Here is a 22,125-nt window from a genome sequence, read left to right as displayed (position 1 = left end):
ATCATACCAGAAAAGATTCTAGAGCAGATCATTAAACAGAAGTCTGTGAACATCGAGAAGGCAAAGCCATAATCACAAGGACAGTCCAACCACCGGGTTTCAGATAACAAGTCATGCCAGGCCAAATCTTTATCTCTTTCTTTGATAAAATTACAGCTTTGGTAGATGAGGGAGGGAATGCTGTGGATTTAGTATATCTTGATTTCAGTAAGGCCTTTGACAAGGTTTCCCAGACATTCTTGCAAACAAGCTTGTAAAATGTGGGCTAGACAAAGTAACTGTTATGTGGATTTTAACTGGGTTGACTGGCCGAACCCAAAGGGTGTCAACAAGGCTCCTTTTCATCGGAGAGAAGTGACCAGTGGGTCCCACAGGGCTCTGTCCTAGCCCAGAGCTATTCAACATCTTTATCAATGACTTGGATGACAGATTGGAAGCATCTTATTATAATTTGCAGATGACACCAAATTAGGGAAGTAGTAACATCCAGAGGGACAGGATCAACATTCAAAAGACTGATAAAATGGAAAGCTGGTCCAAAGCAAACAAAATGATATTCAACACAGAAAAATTTACACTTAGGGCAGAAAAACAAATGCATAGATATAGGTTGGGGGACACCTGGCTTAAGGAGACAACATGTGAAAAGGATCTGGGAGTCCAAGTAGACCACAAGTTGAACATGAGTCAACAGTGTGATGCAGCAGCTAAAAAGGCCAATGCAATTTTAGGCTGCATCATTAAAAGTATAGTGTCTAGATCAAGGAAGTAATAGTGCCACAAACTCTGCTTTGGTCAGGCCACCACCTGGAATACTGTGTCCAGTTCTGGGCACCACAATTCAAAAATGACATTGAGGAACTGGAGCATGTCCAAAGGAGGGTGACTAAAATGGTGAAGGTTCTAGAAACCATGCTCTATGAGGATTGACTTAGGGAGCTGAGGATGTTTAGCCTGGGAGAAGGCAGGTTAAGAGGTGATATGATAGCCCTGTTTAAATACTTGAAGGGTGTCATATTGAGAAGGGAGCTAACTGTTTTCTGCTGCTCCAAAGACTAGGACCTGAGCAATGGATGCAAGCTCCAGGAAAAGAGATTCCACCTCCTCATTAGGTGGAACCTCCTGACAGTAACGGCTGTTCAACAGTGGAACACAGTCCCTAGGAGTGTAGTGGAGTCTCCTTCCTTGAAGTCTTTAAACAGAGACTGGATGGCCATCTGTCGGGATGCTTTGATTGAGTTCCTGCATGGCTGAATGGGGTTGGACTGGATGGCCCTTGTGTCTCTTCCAACTCTACGGATTCTATAAATTCTACGTCTATTTACACTGATAGGTAACTTCAATCCCCATTTGCCGTGTTGCTTTTCACATGTAACTTTGCTAAGATCTTGCTACTGAAAAAAAGTAAGTCATGTGGTTAATTATATACTCATTACTCGAGTTAAGTAAGTCATGACTGGAAAGTAAGTAAGTCACTGTCTGGCAGCCTGATAAGTGGCATTTCCAAACGGAAACTGTCAACAACACCTTCTTTCTTTGTATACTGTTCGTCCCAGCTGCATCTAGAGTGGTTCTTAAAGAGCGAAAGTTGATCCATACTTTGAACATGGGCCCCTGAAAAAAGTCATTTTGAATTTTAGTATTTTAGGAACTTGCCACAAACTTTACAAACTTTCGTTCATCTTTAAACAAAATGTCTTTTGAGGTAATAATTTCACATTTTATATTCCATATTTTTCTTTAACACAAGCAATGGAAATATGAATGGAGCACATCACGCTTCAAAGTCTGTCTATAGCCTTTTGTCTTTTAAAAATTAGATTTAAGATAAGCTTCAAGCTCTTCAGACAGATTCAGGTAGTAATAATTAACTGCCAACATTAAAATGGCCTTTTTAAGTAACCCTGACAGTTTTTATGGCGTAAGTTGCATTAAAATCACAAGTCTATTTGCATTTTCCACATTTTTTGCTGGGTATGTGACTTGTATCTCTTTAATGGTTCCTGATCCACATCATCAGCTTCATCTATACCTCCTGTCATCAATCCAGTAGCCCAAAGTTTGCTTTTTTTCAACTTTAGATGATGCCAAGTACAAACTACCAATGATAAGTAAGATGGCAACTCTGGATGCCTTCATCAGGACAAGTCAATGTATCTCCACCCAAAACAGAGGTATCCACCCTAAATTATAAAACTTGTTTTAACAAAGATTCCTTGGGTCTGCACCTTTGTGAAGATGCTTTAGTGTAATTTAATTTCACTGGACTTTTCCACACTCTTTTCTCAAAAAACAGTTTCTCCGGTACTCATGGTGGCTAGCAGTGATAAAATGAAACACAATACAATTAAAATTTGGAACCAGTTTTTTAAAAAGCACAAAAGTGGTATTAGTAAAAAAAATAATTTAAAAAAGAATAAAGAACTGTCAAGGCTAAAAACAACAACACTGACTGTCAACAATTTCAGGCTTTTAGTGAACCCACCATGGGCTACAGATTATGCCATCTCCCTAGATAGTAAAAGGAAGAATGATAGAACTCTGTAGGTCTCCACTCTCAATGCAGGACAATGTACAGCTAAACATTTCAGAGCCAGTTTCAAACAAATTTACAAAGAAAATGGAAGAGCCTGTTGAAAATTCAGATTTCAGAGCCTGGGAGTCCTAGCCAGTTTTGGGTGGCCCCATGCTAATGGATTGTGGGAGTTGTAGCTCAAAAATTTCATAGAACAAATCATTGTCTCTCTTCTTTTACAGTATAGTGGTTCCTGGACCTGGTGACTAACAAGAGAGGGAAGGTCTGGAAACCCATACCCTATGAGGATGGCTTGGGGAGCTCAATATGTTTAGGCCTGGTAAAGAGAAGGTTAAGAGATGACATTTTAGCCATGTTTAAATATGTTGAAGGGATGTCATATTGAGAATGGAGCAAACTTGTTTTTTCTGTTGCTCCAGAGACTAGGGCCCATACAGACAGGCTAAAATAAAGCTGCTTTGGGTCACTTTGGAGGTTTGCTGTTTAAATGACCACATGGCATCTTGAAAAGACCAGAAGCTGTGCCAAAACTGCACTCCAGTCCTTTTCAGATCCCAGCACTCCTCCACATTTGTATATGTTGGCTAGGATAGGAGCTGCAGTCCAGCAGCAACCGGAAGGTCAGAAATTTCTCACATTTGCACAGTGACAAGTCAACAGAACAGTGGTCTGAACTTTAAAGGAGGTATCCAAGATACTGAACCTATTTTGGAGATAGAATTCAGCAGCACCTTGTTTTTCTTTAAAATTTGAACTAGAGAGGATTCACCGACCTATTCATGGAAGCCACCAGCAACTACTCTCCCAGTGTTAGAGTTTGCTGAATACTTTTCCCCAATGAAATCTGAAATGGTACTTCAAGGTTCTTTCCTTTTGTACATTGATTGATATTTCATGCAATGAATTCAAGAGAGATACACAACCTTCTCATAGTACAAAAGTATAATTGTATCCCCCACCCCAATCCAATTCTGAGAAAAGAATAAAGATGCATGCATAGGGGCATTCAAAAAGCTGATTGAAAGGGGAACAATCAACAGATGTTGAGACGGAAATGCTCGAAGGGAGAGATGATGTGCTGGTGACTGAATGGGCTTGATGACAATGTATGTTTTCTGCTAAAATCAGTATTTGGGGAATGGAATAAAGATTGCTATTTGCCACTCAGGAACATATATTTCCATCACAAAATGCAGTTATGGAAGAACAAAGACTTACTTGCATGTAGCGCCAAGCCTCCAAGTTCATTGTTTAAAAAATAATGGTTAATCTTTTTTGAAGGAAGATAGATCCAATATCTCTACAGTCCAGAAGGTAAACCATTGATTTCAAATACACTAGGATGATGGTGAAATGTTGGGTTCTTTCTTCTCCTTTCTGTAAAGTTTTTGTTGTTGTTGTTGTTTTGGTACAATGCTAGAGGAGGAAAAAATGAAGGAGTCTCATTGAGAATGGAAGCTCTTTCAGAAGATTCTAAAAAGATGGCACAGAATAGACTGTGCTTCCCTAGATTGCTTAAGATACCCCCCTGAAATGTCCATAATCAATGGGCTAAATAGTCCCTTAGTTTATTCTTTATACCCAAATTGTCAAATATTTCTACTTTGATGTGCACACACCATAGCTGCTCTAGAAAATAACTCTGAGCCTTCAAGTGGAACAGACTACTGACACAGAATTTTTTTTAACATTTTTTATTGAAAATTCAAATAGTACAACACAGCACACAACACAACACAAAGAAGAAGAAAAAAAATAAGTAAAAATAAAACAAATAAATTCTAACTAAGGCGGGTTACAACCACCATAAATACGTATTGACAACGATGTTTATCACACTATAACTCTTAAAGTGCTACTATTCCACTTTGACTCCTCGAGCTGCCTCCTGTTTGCATTCTGGGATTGGCAGTTTTAAGGAGGAGTATTTAGATTCTCAGGCAGAGAAAATTCTAATACCCCTCCTTAAAACTGCCAATCCCACAATGCAAACAGGAGGCAGCTAGAGGAGTCAAAGTGGAATAGTAGCACTTTAAGAGTATAGTGTGATAAACATCTCTGTATTAGGGTTGGGAAGGGCGGGCTTCCACACAGCCGCCGCCATATTGACGTAGAGGACACTGTGTGTCCGCACGTCGCGCGGCGCTTATGTGTCGTGAGTGCGCTAATTGGCGCCTCGCGGTGTCATAAGTGCGCCGCAGGAAGAAGCTCCATTTTGGAGCTTCTTTTTGCTCCGCGAGGGAGTTGGCGGTCTGTAACGGACCTAACTCTAATCTACCTTACAAACAACAAGACACTGACCTATACACTGCCTAAAACATCTACTCTTTAAAGACAAACTAAACATCTTACACAAACATTAATCTAAAAACAATTCTTCCTATCTTATGCATGAGAACGATATTTATAATTTCCTTTGTTATCCTTTTATCTATTTCTCTAATATTCTATATTTGTTGGCTACATCTTAACTTATCTATTTTCTAATAAACTCTAAATTTTGTCATATTTCTTTGGCTATTTTTCGCTAATCTTTATTTATTTATAAGAATCATAATGATTTATTACGTTTGTCCATTCAAATATGTATATGTGATTGTGTTTGTGTGGTTTGTGTGTGTGGTGTATATATATATTCGATGTCTATGTATTTTATTAATGTCCTTTAGTCTTTAAAAACCTTCTATGAATAGTTTGGTTTCTTCCTTGTTGTATATAGGTTAACACGTCTTTCCAGTCTCTGTAGAAATCTTCTAAATTTTCATCCTCAATAATCGTGTCAGTTTGTCCATTTCTGCCAGTTCGTATATCTTTTCAATCCATTTCCTTTAACTCTGGAATGATTTCCTCCTTCCACTTACGAGCCAGTACTGTTCTTTGCTGCAGTAGTTAAAAGAACCTCTCCATTGATGCCCCCTTGTCGTGGGGTAGAGGCTTGCGTACCCTAATGATGTTGTGAGCTATGCTGGCGGTGGTAATAATAGCCACGGCAGGGCCTCCCATGCCAGACAGGTCACAACCGAAGGGTCTGACCAAGAGCGCCAAAGGGCAGGATGGGCTCTCTAGCCTTATGGCCACCATCCTAGGAGAAGGAAAACTCTAATCCAAACCCAGGCAGATGGTGCTCGTCTAACCCTGTAAGGTCAGCCATCTAAGAGAAGGAAACTCTAACAAACCTATGACCGAAGACTTCGCTGGCCACCATCCATGCTTGTCAAGGCCTCAGCAGTCGAACCTCTGGTTTAAAGGGTGAGGCCAGTTCTGTGCATGCTGCGCTCCACCAGAAAAATCCATTGCACACGCTCGAAGGATACATCCAATCTCTGAAAAAGCCCTGTAGCGATAGGCGAGGGACGCAAACAGCAGGTGTAAAGATGCATGGAAGCCGCAGCCCAACACTGCATGCAGGCAGTTCAGGACTTTGGTCGCTTGAGACTGACTCGGGGATGACAGTCTTGTTCGGCAGCATCCTGAATGACCAAGCAGGCCTTTTTTAAGGAGAGCACTGCTTGCTCCATATGGAGAGGGGCCTAGAAAAAAGTGGCCTAAAGAAAGCTCATCCCCAACAACCCGTTGGCTAGCCGTTGCCAACGGGCATATTCTGATGCGGTCAAACAAGACAAAGAGACAAAGGCACACACCAGCCTCCAAAGGTGCAAAGAGACTAACGCTTGCATGCTGGAACATCAGAACCATGCAAGATTCTGCAGATAGTGGACGTCCTGAGCGTCGTTCTGCACTAATAGCCCATGAACTGCCATGACTTAACATCGACATCACTGCTCTTAGTGAAGTTCGTCCTCCACAAGGAAGGCAGCCTTAAAAAATATGGTGCCGGCCACAACACTCTACTGGTCTGGCAAACCCAAAATGAAAAACATCTCTTCAGGTGTAGGCTTATGATCAAAAAACTGCCATTGCCTCCAAATCGAAACCTTCGCCAAGAGGGACACTCTGATCGCATTATCCTCCTTCACGCTCCCACATGCTGTTCTCTTCAATATATATGCCCCAACTATGCAAGCCAACCCTGCAGAGAAAGACAAATTCTACTGAGACCTACGCTACCTTATACAAAAAGTCCCTGCGGAAGACAAAATCATTACCCCTTGGTGACTTCAATGCCAGAGTAGGAAAGAACTGTCACATCCTGGAAAGGTGTTTTTAGACAGCATGGTGGTTGGAAACTGCATGATAAACAGATGCCTCCTGCCTAGAGTTTTGTGCAGAACAACAGCTGACTATTACAAACACTATCTTTCAGCAGAAAGATAGCTTGAAGACAACCTGATGCATCCCCGATCCAAACACTAGACACAAAATATGAGAAGATTGTCTACTACATGATTACCTAGCTCGGGTTGCTTTGCACAAAAATGGAAATGTGAGGTATATACCAACAAAGGAGGATTGGATGTGGAGTTGTATGATGGGATGGAAATGGATAGATTAACACAGGTATTAAGAAATGACACAAAAGCAAATTAATGGAAGACTGGGAGAGAGGTGATGGAATTCTTAAAAGAGAAAGTTGGTGGTATGTCATATATTAAAATTGTATTAATAATATGTTGGATCTTACAAATTGAAAACCAGTCAGAATGGATTTATAGGGGAAACAAGTTAGGAATCTGGAATCAAGAGGGTAAGCAGGAGTCAATTGTATGTATGAAAGAGGGAAGAGTGAAAGAGACAAGGGGGTGAGAGGTGAATTTGTTAGAACGAAATTGGAGATAAGAGTGGAAACTTAGAAGTATAGGAAGTAGAATAAGAAATAGATAGGGAATTTATGAAGAGAGAAAGAGAGAAAGTGAAATAATTGAAGATATAGAAATATGAGTTGTATGTGATTTATATTATATAATGTAAAACATCATGAATGGGGTGTATGTAATGTTGTATGTTTGTAATTGTTTTGTCTTCTTTCCTTTTAATTTTATTAATAAAAAATTAAAAAAACAAAACAAAAACAAACACTTGGCACCTCATTGACTACATCCTAGTGCGCCAGAGAAATATTCGCGATGTCCGTCATACCCGAGTGATGCCCAGTGCAGAATGTCAAACAGATCATCGCCTCATAAGATGTAAACTAATGTTAAAATATATTTCTAAATTGTATTGAAAATGTTCAGATGTGGCAATGGTTAACTAAGGTTTAAAAAATGGTTCCTGTTGCAGGCCAGAAAGCCTAGGCCTGGAAGAACAAGTCTTCAAGGACATTGCCTGAGACATAATATACACAAAATGTATTATTGTTATGGTTTTGTGTAGTGTGGTGACTTCATGGGAAAGAGGTGTGTCCACTTGGTGGGAAGGTTGATCTTGTGAGAGAGCAAAGACTGATGTCACATTCGAGCTTCTAGCATGGACTCTGAAAGAGAATAGATGTATAGTAGCTTGCTGTAAAGTGTAAATAGCAACAAAGTTAATAAACCCTCATTTGAGTGAAAATCTGTGTAGAAGTTACTTTGATATTGAGTAGCTGAGAAGACTGCATCTGTTCCAGTTGGTACCAGTCCAGAACCACTCGTAACAAGAGACATCAACCATCCCAAAGATCTTTTTCTCTAACAACTAAATCTTCATTTTAAGTTTAAACCTAAGAGGGGTGGCATCCTAAAGAGGAGACTCCAAGTCAGGGGTAGGCAACCTGCGGCCCACGGGCCAGATGCGGCCCGGCAAGGCCTTGGGACCGGCCCCAGCCCGGTCCTGCCGCTGATTGCCGCCGGGGCCTTTGGCCTCTCGCGCGCAGGGCAAGGGGGGCAATTGTCTATAGATGCCTCAGAAACATGCATTTATATTAACATTTTTTAAAAAATCAGCAAGTTTTTTTGCGTGTCCTCCACTTTTTTAAAAAAAGTGTCCACCATTTGAAAATGTTGTCCTACATTTGTCCCGGTTTATTTATTTATTTAATTTTTTTTTAAAAAAAAATTATTTATTTATTTTTTGGCTTCGGACCCCCAGTTGTCTGAGGGACAGCAACCTGGCCCCCGGCTCAAAAAGGTTGCCTACCCCTGCTCCAAGTCAACAATCTTCAACAAGCTGCCATGAGAGACAACTTCCAGGCAAATTTGCAAATAAAACTTGAAGACCATCCTGTAGACTCTTCTCCTACAGTGCTTTGGCAACATATCAAAAACAGCATCCTGCAGTCTGCGGAAGAACCATTAGGATTCTCCCTCAAGAAAAACCAAGGCTGGTTTGATGAAAACAACCAAGAGATCCAGGAGCTGTTGGCAAAGAAGAGAACTGCTCACCAGGCACACCTCGCTCAGCCATCCTGCCATTTTGCAGCCTTTTGCCTTGCATGTAGTCAACTCCAACAAAAACTCCGAGACATTCAGAACAAGTGGTGGATCAAATTAGCAGAAAAGACACAACGTTGTGCAGATCTGGGTGATTCCAGAGGATTTTACGAAGCTCTTAAAGCAGTGAGTGAATAGAAATTTATTGTTAAAAGCTAAAAAGCTGTCACAATATAAAATATATCCAAACAATAAATACAAAAACAGAGTTTAAAAAAAAAGCACAAAAATCACCAAAAACAACATGGTAAAGTTAATAAAAGAGATCCATCAACAAAAGGCCAATAATACATCATAAAAGATAAAATAATATAACCATAAAACTAGACTAGAACTAACCATCATTCCCATCAAGAAAGCTAATTCTAATCTTCTAATATATTCTGGTTTCACTTCAGATCATATAAATCTTTCGCTCTTAAAGCAGTGTTTGGACCTACATATCAGATCCAAAGCTCCCTATACAGTACAGATGGTCAAACACTAATCACAGATAAAGCTTCCATTATGAGCCGATGGAACCGATTTCTAAAGCCTCTTTAGTGCCAACTGAGTAGTCCAAGACTCAGCTATTCAACATATGACACAACAACTGATGAGGAAGGAATTGGACATAGCGCCCACTTTGGAAGAAACCGTTAAGGCCATACAGCAGATGAAAAATGGCAAGGCTGCCGGGATTGATGAAATTCCACCTGAAGCTTGGAAACATGGAAGTCATGTACTCCATGCTAAATTCCACGAGCTCCTTGTGAGTTGCTGGGAAAAAGGCAAACTGCCATCAGATCTCAGAAATGCAGTCATCATCACCCTGTATAAGAAAAAAGGAGCAAAATCCGATTGCTCAATCTTTCGAGGTATAGCACTGCTCTCCATCGCTGGAAAAATCCTTGCAAGGATACTCCGGAACAGATTAGTTCCTGCTATTACAGAAGAACTTCTCCCTGAAAGCCAATGTGGCTTTAGAGCTAATAGGAGCACTACAGATATGGTATTTGCCCTTAGACAACTGCAAGAGAAATGTAGAGAACAGAACAAAGGACTCTATGGCGGGTTACAGACCGCCGAAAAGGGGCGGTCTTCTGCCACCGCCAGTTGCAGCATCCAGGAACCGCAGCAGCCAAACAGTTCCCGGTCACTGCAAAGAAGGAGCGCTCCTTCCTGCGCCCCGGAAGAGATGCTGCAAGTGCTGAAGCGCGCACTCGCAGCGTCATTTCTGGGGCGTGACATGCAGACGCAGCGCATCCGCTACGTCAGGATGGTGGTGGCCGTGTGGAATGGCCGCTGCCACTTCGTACGGACTCAGTCCGTACTAGAGTTTGGGGCGTCTGAAAGAGGCCCTTTCGTACGGACTCAGTCCGTACTAGGGTTAGGGGCATCTGGAAGAGGCGTCTGGAAGAGGCCCTTTCTAACCCTAGTACGGACTGAGTCCGTGCTAGGGTGCCCATTTGTAATGGGCCTATGTAACATTTGTCGACCTCACCAAAGCCTTCGACACTGTGAGTAGAAAAGGTCTGTGGCAGATCCTGGAACGACTAGGATGCCCCCCCCCAAATTCCTCAAAATGACCATCCTGCTACATGAAGGCCAACAAGGTCAAGTCAGATATGGTGACGCTCTCTCTGAGCCCTTTCTAATAACTAATGGTGTGAAACAAGGTTGTGTTCTCGCTCCAACTCTATTTACAATCTTCTTCAGCATCATGCTCCAAAGGGCTATGGCAGATATCAAAGAAGAAGACGGCATTTATATACGCTACCGTACTGATGGTAGCCTGTTTAACTTAAGCCACCTGAGGGCCTGCACTAAGACTCTAAACTATCTAGTCCATGAGCTACTTTTTGCTGACGATGCTGCCCTCGTTGCCCATACAGAAGCAGCTCTGCAGCGCCTAACATCTTGTTTTGCAACAGCTGCAGAACTCTTTGGACTGGAAGTCAGTCTGAAGAAAACAGAAATTCTCTACCAGCTGGCACCACAAGAAGAACACTACCATCCTCACATCACTGTAGGCACATCTGTGCTTAAGTCTGTCCAGCAGTTCACCTACCTGGGAAGCATCATCTCCTCAGACGCCAAGATTGATAAAGAGATCAATCACAGACTAGCAAAGGCATATAGTGCATTCGGAAGGCTTCACAAAAGAGTCTCGAGTAACAAACACTTGAGGCGAAGCACAAAAATCAGTATGTATAGAGCCATTGTACTGTTTATTCTCCTCTATGGGTCTGAAACATGGGTCACCTATCGCCAACACCTACAACTCCTTGAACGCTTTCATCAGCGCTGTTTATGCACAATTCTAAATATACACTGGACTGACTATGTGACAAATGTTGCTGTCCTTGAGCAAGCAGGGATCACCAGCATTGAGGCCATGCTACTGAGGACGCAGCTGCGCCGGGCAGGACACATTTCTAGGATGGAGGACCATCGCCTGCCAAAAATAGTATTCTACGGTGAACTCGCCACGGGTCAACGTAAGCGGGGCACCGCAAAGAAGAGATACAAGGACTTCCTGAAACAACATCCCAGGCTTGGCCAAATTGATCACCAACAATGGTCCGCCCTGGCCTCGCTTCGGGAGGCATGGAGATGCACTATCCACGATGCTGCAGCCTTTTTTGAAAGCTCACGGCGAACGAGTCTCGAAGAGAAACAACAACGCAGAAAGAACCACAACCCGGAAACATCACCCAAGGAGACTTTCCGCTGTGCTTTCTGCAACCAGACCTGTCTATCCCGGATTGGCCTTTTTAGTCATCAACGAGCTTGTACAAAGCACGGGATGAGTCCTTCCTGAATCTTCGTTCACAAAGCAAAGCCAGAGAGTTAAAAGAAATATTATTCTACCATGTTTTTTTCCTAATTCGTTATCTATTATATTCAGCAAATAAATTTCTGGTTTAAATTCCATCTTTACATTCAATATATTACAAATTGTTTTGTGTATTTCTTGCCATGTTTTTTTAACTTTTGGACATGACCACCAACTGTGAAAAAAAGTTCCTTTCTCCTTTAAACACTTCCAACATTCGTTTTTTAAACCATATATTTTAGCCAATTTTTCTGGCGTTATACACCATTTATAAAGCATTTTATAGTAATTTTCCCTAATATTTTAACTTCGTGTATATTTTAATCTTTTATTCCAAGAGCATTCCCATTGGTGTAATTCAATGTTATGTTTTGACTGGGATTATATTACTCTATTATTGTAATGGCTAGACCAGCTGCAATTTTATTTTCAATTACAATTCTTTGTTGTTTGTTGGTTCAAATTGTTTCTGACTTATGGTGACCCTAAGGCAACCCAATCATGAGGTTTTCTTAGCATGTTTTGTTCAGCTGAGGTTCTAGGTCCTAGTTATTACCTTTAAAGTTGACATCAGCTGTTGCACTTCTTGCACATTTGCCATTCCCTTCTTGGGCATGGTTGGTAATAGCAATGGGCAAGAGTGTTTTCCCTGTGGTGGTAATCTGAGCATGGAATACCTTGCCCAAGTGGTTAGGATATCTTCTTTTCTGTCTTCTGCTGATCATTGAAAGTATTTTATGTTAAGCAAACTTGCTGTTCTTGCTTAATTTTATTTATTATTGGTCTTTGTTCTCTGCATTCTTTCTTTTTATGTCACTGTATGTATATTGTTTTTATTTTAAAGCCTGTTTTACATTTACCAAGCAACTTTGAGACACTTCTTTTTGGAAAGGAAAAGAAGAATGTACGTTTTTGTATGAATAAACAGAAAAACCATAGTGACATTGTTGTTCTTTGTCCCCAAGCATCTTTAATGAAGGGCTTCTCTAATTAAACCAGGGCAAGCTTGTGCCTTGAATTTACTGTAACGCAGAATAACACCAAGTAACTGTTCCTGAGTTTCAAAGAACTGCTGCTTCCTCAGGGTATCATCTTAATATGATAACTGGCCTGAGAGGGAGTTCACCAGGCAGGTCCAGCTCCATCAGGACTAGCCTGAAGGTAGGAGACTCCACCCTCCATAACTGCCATCCGCCGGCCTGAGAGGGAGTTCACCAGGCAGGTCCACCACCATCAGGGCTAGCCGGAAGGAGACTCCGCCTCCATAACTGCCATCCGCTGGCCTGAGAGGGAGTTCACCAGGCAGGTCTGCTGCTCATCAGGACTAGCCTGGAAGAAGGAAGAGCCCTCCCTCCAATCCATCTGCCTTGGTCCAGGCCTCAGAGGGAGAGAAGAACCACTGCACCTCATCCCCTTTCCCTCCACCATTCCCTTCTCCTTTTGTGTCGTGTCTTTTAGATTGTAAGCCTGAGGGCAGGGAACTGTCTGATTAACAATAATTGTAAGCTGCCCTGAGAGCCATTAGGGCTGAAGGGCGGGATATAAATACCTAAATAAATAAATAACTGAAGCAGTAAAAAGTGGGTTTCACTATTGCAGATAGTGCCTAATAAAGGATATATACTACAGGTACTTCCATGCCATCTCCATAGATTAAATTCAATATGTGTAAAGGACTTTTATCTTGTACTTTTAGTCCTGACATATTCCATAAAAATAAGCCCTTCCAGGTCTCTAACTGGTGTATATTTTCAGAGTTATCACTTGTTTAAGTTAACAACCCTTACATGCCTATATTCACTAAGTGTTAGCTTGCATTATGGTGAATTCTTGTATTAAATCTGGGTCACCAGTGAGCTCCTATTCCCATTTATATATGGAAAAGGTTAACAAGCACACCACTCATAATTTTATAGCACTTTAAGATTCCAAACTACCTTTCAAACCCTTATGAGGAATTCAAAGTCATAGCTGTGTTAATCTGGGTAAGTATGCAAAGGGGCCATGTAGTATCTTTGAGACTAATAGAAAAAAGAAGTTGGTAGCACATCACAGATTCATTCAGGAAAGAACCAGGTGAAGACGAACCTCCAATTTTAAAAAGTGAAATGGAAGCTGCACTCAAAGCACTTGGGAGAAATAAATCACCAGAAACAGATGACATTCCAATGCAGCTGCTTCAGTCTACAGAGACAGAATCTTCTCTAATACTAACTAAAATCTGGCAACAAATCTGGAAAACAAAACAATGGCCTGCAGATTCGAAACACTGTATATATAGCCCAATCACCAAGAAAGGGGACATCAGGGATCCTAGTACTGTACTAATTTCCCACACAAGCAAATGTTGCTCAAAATTCTACAAAAAAAGATTTTTGCCATATAAGGAGCAAGAAATATAAGGTGTCAAAGCTGGGTTTAGGAAAAGAAGAGGCACTGGGGAAGATATTGTAAACATACATTGGATAATGGAGTGCACCAAAGAATTTTTAAAAAAGCCAACCTGTGCTTTATAGATTATAGCAAAACCTTTGATTGTATAGATCTCAGCATTACAAAAATCATTCCTTCCCATCCCATTAAAAACTGTGGACCACTCATTTAAAAATGGATGTGCCACAACATTTTATTTTTCCTGGTGTGTAATCTGTACTCAGTACAAGAGGCTACTATTAAGATAGAATATAGAGAAATTTGGTGGTTTCCAATTGGCATGTGGGTCAGGAAAGGCTACATTTTACCACCCTATCTGTTTAACTTGTATGCTGAATACATCATACATAAAGCAGCATTAGACTTGGAGAAAGGAGGTCTGAAAATTGGAGGAAGGAACTTCAACAATTTAAGGTATGCAGATAACACTATATTATTATCAGAAAATAGAATAATAATAATAATAATAATAATAATAATAATAATAATAAAATTTATTTATATACCGCTATTCCATAGATCATAGCGGTTCACAACAACAATAAAACCAGTTAAAAACAACAATGTACAACAACAATCACAGTAAAACGTAACATCAACATTTATACAAAAGGCTAAAAGGTGGAATACATCACAATTTCAGGGGAGAAGAATGACAACAAGGTTCATGGGGGAAAAACCTGGTGGAATAGATAAGTCTTCAAGTTTTTCTTGAATACATCAAGGGAACTGGACATGCGGAGCTCATTGGGGAGAGAGTTCCAGAGTTGAGGGGCTGAAACAGAATATGCCCTCCTCACAGCAGCATAACGAACATCTGGAACTGTTAGGAGATGTTTCTCTCCCAACCTAAGAGTGCGGGGCAGATTATATGGGGAGAGGCGGTCCTCCAAGTACCCTGGGCCCAAGCCATTTATGGCTTTATAGGTAATAACCAACACCTTGTATTCGGCCCAGAAGCGAATAGGCAGCCAATGGAGGTCTTTCAAAACCGGTGTTATATGGCTGGCCCTGGAACATTCAGTGACCAACCTAGCTGCCATATTCTGCACTAGTTGTAGCTTCCGACTTTGGTATAAGGGTTGCCCCATGTAAAGTGCATTACAGAAATCTAATTGAGAGGTTACCAGAGCGTGTACAACGGTTTCAAGGTCCCCCCGGTCCAAGAAGGGTTGCAGTTGGCGTATCAGCCGAAGCTGATAACAGGTGCTCCTAACCGTCACATCCACCTGGGATGTAAGATGAAGCGACGAGTCAAGGAGCACCCCCAAACTGCGAACCAAGTCCTTCATAGGGAGCGTGACCCCATTCAGGACAGGTGGGAAAATTTCCTTACCTGGGCCAGGGGAGCCTATCACCAGTACTTCCGTTTTCTCTGGATTCAAGCTGAGTCTGTTTTCCCTCATCCAGCCCATTACCGACTCCAAGCAGGCATTAAGAGGAGAGATGCCATCCCTAGTTACTGCATCAGTCGGAGACATAGAGAAGATTATTTGGGTGTCATCAGCGTACTGATAACACCGCGCCCCATGTCTCCAGATGATCTCTCCCAGCGGCTTCATGTAAATGTTAAACAGCATGGGGGACAAAATCGCTAAGAAAAGACTTAGAATGTCTACTGAAGGAACTCAAGGAAGAAAGTGCAAGGACGTGTTTACTGTTGAACATTAAGAAACCAAAAATAACGATCACACATGATTTTCATAACTTTAAAGTAGACAATAATATATTAAAATAGTTCAAGGTTTTCCATACTTTGGCTCTATCATTAATCAGATTGGAGACTGTAATCAAGAAATCAGAAGAAGGCTAAATTTAGAAGAGCAGCTATGAAGGAACTAAAGAAGATCCTGAAGTGTAAAGATACATCATTATCTAATTCTAAAGTTAGGGTTGTCCATGCTATCGTATTTCCAATTTCTGTGTGCAGCTGTAAAAGCTGGACATTGCAGAAATCTGACAGTAAGCAAATGTATTCGTTTGACATGTGGTGCTGGAGGAGAAGACTAATAAATGGGTCCTATAGCAAATCAAACCTGAACTCTCCCAGATGCCAAGATGACTAAATTGAAACTGTCATCATCATGGAAGAATGACTCACTAGGCTCACTAGAAAAGATGAGAATGCTTGGTAAAGTAGAAGGCAGTAGGAAAAGAGGAAGACCATATTCCAGATGGATATGCTCAATCAAGAAAACCACAGCACTGAGTCTGCAAGACCTGAGCAAAGCTGTTGATAATAAGGTGACCTGGAGGGCCCTTATTCATCAGTCCCTATAAGTGAAAGTCAATGTGATGTCAGTTAACAAGTTAGTTTCAGGTAACACTATGTAAGAAATGACTGTGTATTAGATTCACAGCACTGGGGCACACTAAAATCAGTATGCATATTCTACAGTCGGCCAAGACAACTTGGCAATGCTGCAAGCAGCCCACAAAGTGACTGATGGGGAGATCATTTTTGACCTCCCACAAACCCTTCTGCTTCCTTGCTTTACAACCTAATTCTATATGTGATTTCTTGGAAGCAAGTGATTTTATGTTCAGTCAAACTTATTTCTGAGTATAGGAGGAACACTGACAATTGCAAGTGATTTGAAGCCCCTATCCTATGCTGCCAGTTGAAAATTGCTGCTCACACATCAAAAAGGCTACATTTTATGTTTGGATCATTGTCAGAAGTATCCTTCAGCACTGCACATTTAGTTCCTATCCTCTCCCAACAAAACTAAAGAAGAGTTTGAGATAGTTAAAAATAATGATACAGAACCCAAGGAAAGGAAACTTATAGACCAATTACATGTTACGGTACCAATGCACTCCTTTCTACCAATAAATCTATCTATCATTAGCCTTAAATGTGTGCTACATGTTGTAGATGTCCCCTAAAAATAATGAAAGCTCTCAAAAAGAAATTTCCAGGAAAATGGTTTGTGAGATGATTGTATCATCACTGAAAGAATCCAAATAAACATTAAATACTAAATAACTGCTACTATTATTTAGAATTTACAGGGACACAACTTAAGCATAAGAAAGCAACTTCGAGATTTAATGTTACCTCTTACACATGATCTGCTTCCGTAGAATTTCATTATTTATTTATTTTGATTCACCATTATCAGAGAAGAATATTTGTTGCTAGGGGGGCAACATCAGCTAAAAGCTCTACTCTGTTTTTTGGGATGACAATTACCAGAATCCCCTGACTAGCATAGTCACTGGCTCTGTTGGCAGAGGAATTATAGGACCTGTAGCCCAAAAAACCCTGTCTTCTTCAGCCTCTGTTTATGAGCTTTCTGGAAGCATGTGGCTGACCACAATTGCAATGAGGATCCAGGAATAGTAAATCCTAAAGCCTGATTATTGATTCATGAAGACTCTTCAGATATGCTTATGGTTTTTTGTGGGGGGGGGGGGTGGTTCATGAAAGTACTCTATGAATGTTGGGACAGGCAAGCTCTGAGAAACTTGGACCAAGACTCTTCCTGGACTGCATCATCCTTCCAAACCTGAACATCACTTCCAGATTTAAAAAAGAAGCTTCTTCTAGTTTCTACTGCACTAAAATGCCCTCCAGGATCCTGTGTTTCCAGATCTTCATAGTAGCCCAGGATTATCTTCCTCCTTTTAACTGTGGAAGTTAAATGGATTTCTGGGGCAGGGATGCTTAGGGGACACAAAAATTATCTTTGTGGTTGCATGCAGCCATAGACCCTAGGATTTTAAAGTGATTTATATGGAATCAATACTGCTAATTTCATTGCAATTTATTTTCCCATCAAACTTTTGATTTAACATCAAAGACTCCTGAGTGAAATCTTCTCGTCGTTGTTGTTGTTGTTGTTAGAGAATCATAGAATCATAGAATCATAGAGTTGGAAGAGACCACTAGGGCCATCCAGTCCAACCCCCTGCCATGCAGGAAATCCAAATCAAAGCATCCCTGACAGATGGCCATCCAGCCTCTGTTTAAAGACCTCCAAGGAAGGAGACTCTATCACCCTCCGAGGGAGTGCATTCCATTGTCGAACAGCCCTTACTGTCAGGAAGTTCCTCCTAATGTTCAGGTGGAATCTCTTTTCCTGCAGCTTGCATCCATTGTTCCGGGTCCTGACCAAGGACGCACTGTCCATATTGGCCTCACCCCTAGCATATGATGGGGGCGTGGTAAAATGTGTGGATGCTATGCGTCCGTTGCATCAAAATGGTGGCACCCGTGTTTACAGGGCACCGCCATTTTGACGCCCCCATCATATGCTAGGGGTGAGGCCAATATGGACAGTGCGTCCTTGGTCAATCCCTAGCACGTGACGGGGGCACTTCAAAGGCCCGTCTAAATCGGGCCATTATTATCTTTTCCAGTGAGTCATGTCATGATACATCCAAACTACAACAACCTTAGTTGACTTCTAGTGAGAGTTCAGGTTTGATTTGCTCTAAGACACATTCGTTTGACCTTTTAGCAGTCCATGATGGCTGCCTCTGGAAGGAGAATGGAAGTGCTACAACAGCATGCAGAGAGACAAGGAGAAAGATGCTTGTCTCTTGCTGTCTCTCAGCTTCCTTTTGTCAGGCAATAAGACTCCCTGTATCCTGACCACAGGACCAGCATCATGGATTTCCATCACCATGTACCTTCTAACACCTAAGAGATCCCTAAAACAATAAGTCAACATTGCCTGCACATATCAATTAACAGATAATCTCAATTATGGAGGTTTCCTGGATCAATGCATACTTGCTGATAATTAACCTGTTTTCCCCCAATCCAAGTGAAATTGTGTGTAATGGAATGCAATTCCTTTTCCCCAAATTTTATAGTGTTTCTTTTTAAAATTTAATTCCACTATTTTAAGTTTAAAGCTATCTCCTCCTCCTCCTCCTCTCCCCCGGCAAAAAAAACCACCAGCAACAAACAAACCTGGAAGTAAATATTTTTAATGCTACATATATTTAAATTGTGGATTACTTCTGGAAAAAAACATATTAGTTGTGGGTTAAAAGCATATTTGTTACTATATTATGTTGCATTTCTTTGTTAATTTTACTACATAAACATCTCTTGATAGTGGCTTGGAATTTGATGACAAGAGAGAAAGTTGGAATGCTCTTGTTCTTCCTACTGAGGGAGGCTCACCTGGCCTCAACATTATCACCTTTTCAGAGGTGTGTTACAGACCGCCCGTTTGGGGCGGCCTGTAAGCGGCCCTTTCCCCGCTGTATCGGGGCCTCAGCTGCCACAACGGCAGCCTCCAAGGCCCCAGTCCACCGCTTTCCAGGCTGCGGGGAAGCAGCAAAAGGCTGCTTCCCTGCAGCCTGGAAAGGGGTGTCCATGGAGCTTCAAGCCCCAAGGACACCTGGCGATGGTAGGGAGGAGGAGAAAAGGGCCACTCAGCCCCTTTCTCCTCTGGGTCGCTGGTGCAGCCATCTAAAGGCTGCACCAGTGACGCAAACCTCAGAAGGAGCTCCGTTTCAGAGCTCCTTCTTGCACCGTGGAAAGGGCGCTCTAGGCAACCTCGTGCAGCAAGACGACGTCACGTCCACACCGCCTCGTTTGGAGGCGGCGCATTCGTGACGTCGTGATGGCGGCCCCCATGTGGAATGGGCGCCGCCATTTTGTACGGACTGGGTCCGTACTAGGGTTAGGGGCATCAGGAAATGACGCCCCTTTCTAACCCTAGTACATCCCCAGGACATACTTTTATGCCTGTTTGTAACGGGCCAAAATCAGTTTAAGACAATACTCTCATACATTTAACATGATCATAGATTACCTTTAAATATTGTCCTAATGTCCTAATGCCAGGGGACCTGAGGTTTTTTGGGATTTAAGGTAGATTATAGTATATATTGTGTTGCTTCTTTTTGCTTCTAACTTTTATATATCTTAATAGACAGAGCAAGTTTTTCTTAGAAAAAAAGATGTTTAACAAGTTATTATAGCTAAATTTAATAAAACAGGTTATTCAAGCAATTATCATTCTTCAACCGTTTTTATAGAAACAACATCAATTGCTGTCATGTGTTGCTAAGTTATGTGACTGTTCAGTGCACTGGCTAAACATTTGCACACTAGCTAGTCTTTCATTCTTCTATGTGGAGATGACAGTTCAAATCTCCACTCAGTCATGGAAACCCACTGGGTGAACTTGGGCAAGTCACCCTGTACCAGCCTCCAAAGAAGGCAATGACAAACCTCATGTGAGCAAATCTTGTCAACAAAGCCCCTTAGCAATAGTGTCACCATAAATCTGAAATTACTTGAAAGCACACAGCAGCACCAACAACAACAACAACTTAGTCTGAAGACCATCCACCCCCATTTTCCCAGCTAATGCAATCATTCCTGATTAAATCCATCTGCAGTTCTTTACAATGTCTCAAAATGAACTGCAGCATCAGCAAGAACGCTCAACATTTAAGATATGCAAAGGCAATTAAATTAACATCTCTATCACTTCACCCATGTTTTCAGAGAAGTCATTTGTTATGTGCTTGTTGTGGCACATTGTAAAAAGCTGGCTACAGTCTTCTACTGAAATGTGCAATCTTTATTTCCTACAGCTCTACCCAGTACCAATACATCACTAAAATAGTCTTCATAGTTAGCCTGAAGACGTTGGCTTGATGAGGTGTTCTGTCCATGTGCCTTATGTGTGTGTGAAGAAGAATAACCAAATTTCAAGCAACCTTAAACATTGTCTCTTACAATTAATGCTGCAGCATTTAATTCACATGTCATTGGAGAATCAGATGAATCCATTTTTAAAAGATACAGTGTATGCAGCTAACAGGAAAAACACTAAAAGATGGCCATGAATGTGTGGAGAACAAGGACATAAATAAGCTACTTATGCAGAGGTCATTGAAAATGTGAGCAACAGGACTGAGATGGGCAACTTCTATCGTATTGTTCTGAGAGCTGATTCACTGGCAGGTAAATTGTGTCTATGTGGGAAAGGAATAAATCTTAGGCCCCATTCTCACTAGCCCATTTGCTCTGGATACAACTGGGTAGATCCAGTTGCCCCCATATCTAATCACCCCAGTTACAAGTGCCCACTACCCTTTACCTTGATCGGGGCAATTTGCCCTTCTGAAGTTCACATTTGCAGCAGCACTTTAAAATGGAGCCTCCTTTGTTGTCAATCAAATTCAGTTCCACTTTCGTCACACCATTGGCCAACCAAATGGGTGCTTCCCCCCTCCTTTTTTAAAAAAAACTGGCACCAGTGTACACATATTCTGTCAACTTGTCAAATTTAAAAACCTCCAGGTGTGTGTGTGTGTTGTGTATATTTGGGTCATTACAGATTATGGCAACCCTAAAACAACCCCATTCTGGGTTTTTTTTTGATTCCGAGGAGATTTGCCATTGCCTTTCCCCTGAGGCTGACAGTGTGACTCCCCCAAAGTCATAGGTTTCCACAGCCTTCCCTCTGAATGCCAGCCTCTAGCTTCCCCTTCGATTCCAGCCCAGCATTTCTTCTTCTTTGGAACCTCTTCCCTTCCCTTCCCGAATGCCAACTCTGCATCTGCTTTCCCTCCGATTGCCACCCCAGAATGCCACCCCTCTTTACATACACATATGTAGCAAAAGCATTCACACATTGTATCAATTTGCCAAATTGAAAGGGAAACATTTGTAACATTCGCATTGTAGCATTTGCATAATACACACACACACAAATAATTTTTTTAAAAGCCACTTGCAAAGTGACCTGCCGTGCCAGCAGCAAGCAAACGAAAGAGAAATGTAGCACAAGCAGACATATTCTATTAATATGTATCAACTGTAGAACAAGTATTCACATAATTTGTCAAAAATAAAATTACAAAAGAGAGAGAGAGAGAGAGAGAGAGAGAGAGAAAGCTGCCTGCGAGAGGGGAGGCATGTTCTGCCCTCTGCCCTCCCTCTGACCTAAATCCCTCTCCTGAACTTGACCTGATCATGATCTTTGGATCTCCTTGCCCTGCGTCCATTTTCCACCACAAAATGCCATCTATCCTTCCCTCTTCTTTGA

Source organism: Sceloporus undulatus, chromosome 4, assembly GCF_019175285.1.
Source record: "Sceloporus undulatus isolate JIND9_A2432 ecotype Alabama chromosome 4, SceUnd_v1.1, whole genome shotgun sequence".
Classification (NCBI taxonomy): Eukaryota; Metazoa; Chordata; class Lepidosauria; order Squamata; family Phrynosomatidae; genus Sceloporus; species Sceloporus undulatus.
This window is presented reverse-complemented; position numbering follows the sequence as displayed.